This window comes from Mustela nigripes, chromosome X, assembly GCF_022355385.1.
Source record: "Mustela nigripes isolate SB6536 chromosome X, MUSNIG.SB6536, whole genome shotgun sequence".
Classification (NCBI taxonomy): domain Eukaryota; kingdom Metazoa; phylum Chordata; class Mammalia; order Carnivora; family Mustelidae; genus Mustela; species Mustela nigripes.
Genome location: NC_081575.1, coordinates 28022306 through 28025975, shown reverse-complemented (window position 1 = coordinate 28025975; position 3670 = coordinate 28022306). Strand labels below are relative to the sequence as shown.

Sequence of the window (3670 nt, the reverse complement as noted above, 5' to 3'; positions counted from 1 at the left end):
CAGAGAGACAGGCAGAGAGAGAGGAGGAAGCAGGCTCCCCGCAGAGCGGAAAGCCTGATGTGGGGCTCAGTCCCAGGACCCTGGTATCATGACCTGAGCTGAAGGCAGAGGCTTTAACCCACTGAGCCACCCAGGCACCCCATAAAAGGAATTTTTATATTTCAATTCCAAATTTTACTGAATAGGGCTTCAACATTCAAGTAGTAACAGATAGCTCACCTGAGGAACATATCTGTACAAACTGGTTGATCCATCCCACAAAGCAAAAATACATCTCCTTAATTGAGCCTTTTTGGGAAGTCAGTGTCTTAACTGAAAGGAATAACCTTAAGATTAAGGAATTTTTTTTTTTTTGAGAGCTTTGGGGGTGTTTATTGAGAGCAGGTTCAGGTACCACCTGGGTGCTGGGCTTCTCTGCGGTGCTGGCAGGCATCACAGCTGGTGGGCCCCTTACTGCCACTAGTTGGTGGGCCAGACGGCCATGACCACGATCGCCACTAGCAGTAGCAAAATCACCATGATCATCCTGCAAGATGCTGATTTTCTGTCCACCATAGTCACGCACCTGGTCTCCGTGCGGAGCTTCCCGTCTGTGTTCTTCACCAGGTTGGCAAGGTCATCAATTACTTCATTTTGTTCATCCAGTTCATTCCCAATTTCCTTCCCCATCTGTTTCTGCCGACTGATGATAGAGGATAGGGCATCCAGGCCTGCATCCTGTTCTTGGATAATTTTCTGCTGCTGTTGCCAGAGTTCATCAAAACCCAAACCTCTGGTCTCTTCTAGCTCCTCAAAGAGCCAAGGGTTGGGAATTCCTTGCTTAGCCCCTCCAGGCATCAGGCTGGACCTGATGAGATCTGGTTCTGCACCCTCGTTCTTAAAGGATGCCACAAGTAGTCTCTCTCAAGTTACAAGTTCATCCAGCAGGTTCTGTCTTCAGTCTCCTTCAAGCTGGAGATCTGATGTGTTGACACAGCTCTTAGCAACAGGTCCTTCAAAAGGGTGATCTTGTCCTTCTGATTCTGCAACAAAGTTCTGATGGTCACGGTAAGCCTGATTGTATTTTCACCATTTCTTTCATACTGATTTTGCTGTTGGATTTTCTCGGCAATCTCTTGTGCAATTTGGCAGGTAGAATCGTATGTGGAGAACCAGGGGTCCGGGGCCATCATGCAGTCCAAGATTAAGTATTTTAAGCAACATAATTTTAAATTTGGAAGCAGACAAGTTCTTGGAATTACTCTTAATTTATTCTATGGTAGGTGGCTGCCTGTTGTGCTTCATGTACATTAGGAAGTCTGAATTAATCTGTTCTGATGGCTATCTTATTAAATGTATGGGATTTTTCTTCATGCTTTCATTTGTTTCTCCTTAGCATTGTTATTACATCTGCATGATTAAAGTGGTATTCTTGTTTCATTCAGTTAGTAGAAGGCTTAGAAATGTTTTTGACGTGAGCTAGCTATAATTTGATGTACTATAATAGATGGGCTTCAGGAGTCAGATTGCAGAACCATTCATGATTTTTTCTGCTGGAAATTCATAGTTTGTAATACCTGAAGGGCACAGTGTTAACTTTGCAAAATCTTTATTTCTTAAAAATAATCTAAGGTATGATGGAGCATTGAGATGCAGAGTGATTGACAGAATTAAAGAAAGATATGAAGAGAAGAAATAAATACCAGAAATGTCCTTCTTAATACAAAGGAAATACTTTGCTGGTGTTATTTTTAGAAGGCAAACATTTTGAAGTATAAACCTGAATTCAACTAACATAACCTTCCCTGTTTTAGGATATACATATCCCCAGCTCTCAATACTACTCCTGAATGCTACAGGAACATTATTTTTCTAACAACTAGCTAAAGTGCACATTTATCTGACAATTCCATCTCTAGTAGAAAAAGTCTGAAAATGATGTTCAGGTAGCTCTCTGAAAGTTAATATAGCAATCTGTGGAATGCTCCATAAAACAGTAGCATATACATTTTTAGTTGATTGAATGTAGTGGGAAAACAAGAGTTAAATTATATTTTTATTTTTTTTTAGTTAAAAAAAAATTTTTTTAAGATTTTATTCATTTACTTGACGGAGAGATCACAAGTAGGCAGAGAGGCAGGCAGAGAGAGAGAAGAGGAAGCAGGCTCCCCGCTGAGCAGAGAGCCCCATGTGGGGCTCGATCCCAGGACTCTGGGATCATGACCTGAGCTCAAGGCAGAGGCCTTAACTCACTGAGACACCCAGGCACCCCTTATTTTTTATTTTTTTAAGATTTTATTTATTTGAGACAGGGATCAAAAGCAGGGAGAGCAGCAGGCAGAGGCAGAAACAGGCTGCCCGCTGAGCAAGGATCCTGATGCTAGATTTGATCCCAGGACCTTGGGATCATGAGCTGAGCCAAAGACAGTTGCTCAACCAACTGAGCCATCCAGATGTCCTTTAAATTATATTTTTAAGTTCTCAGAAAATGGATGAGGTTGCATGGATTATCCATGTCTTTTTACTCTCTCTATCTGGATTGATTACACACACACACAAATTTAGTTTGTTTTTCTGATATCTGGTTATTTAATTTGCTACAATCTTATCCCAGTAACATAAAGGTAATTTAATTATAAAAATTAACAGTATAATTCATATTTTTATTAAGGCATAAATATTACACATTTTCTCTTTATAAGTAGATAAAACTTTTTGGAAAGTTCAAGAAATGTTTACTATTAAAATCTGAATTAAAATATGAATTGATGAGAACATTATTTGCTAAAGATTTTCTACTGAAAGCTTAAGGCAAATCATCATTTTTAACGGAGGAGTAATAATATACATTCCCTTTGGGGCACCTGGGTGTCTTAGGGGGTTAAAGCCTCTGTCTTCGGCTCAGGTCAAGATCCCAGGGTCTGGGGATTGAGCCCCGCATCGGGCTTTCTGCTCAGCATGGAACCTGCTTCCTCCTCTCTCTCTCTCTGCCTGCCTCTCTGCCTGCTTGTGATCTCTGCCTGTCAAAAAAATAAATAAAATAACATTTAAAAAATATATACATTCCCTTTAAGATCAGATGTAAGGCAAAAATGCTTTTTATTGCCATCACTGTTTAACATAGTCATGTAATCTTGCCACAAATATTATGATGAGAAAAATAAATAAGGAATACCTGGATTAGAAGAAAAGAAAATGTATTTTCATTTTATGTAGATAACATGTTGATTTATTTATAGGAACTCTTACAGAATCAACATGCACATTATTAGAATGAATAGATAATTTTCACTGAGAAACAAAAATCAAGAGTTCTTCTATACCTGGCATAGCTAAGGTATAATTTCTATTACGAATGAAATATATTTCTTTCACTGTATTTTCTTGCCAGTTTAATCAGTTTCATAAGAACACAATAAAGATAATGAAACAGAAGGAATATATGAACAATGATTGATGACTATTTTCTGAAACTCTCAAAGGACCTCAATCCATAAACATAAGAAGAACTATAAAGTGAAGGAAGGATAAATACAAAGAAATTTAAACCAAAGCACTCTGTAGTAAAACTGATGAAAGTGAACCAACAAGGAGAAAATCTTCAAAGAAGCTCAAGAAAAGAGTTACAGACTATCATTAAGAACAACAATATAACTGGCATCTTACTTCTCAACCCTGCCTAAAAAGGAGT

At 38.6% G+C, this 3670-nt stretch overlaps 1 pseudogene; it reads right to left on the bottom strand.

The window, feature by feature from the left end:
• Positions 1 to 385: 385 nt before the first annotated feature.
• Positions 386 to 1172, bottom strand: LOC132007325 (syntaxin-8-like; annotated as a pseudogene).
• Positions 1173 to 3670: the final 2498 nt, after the last annotated feature.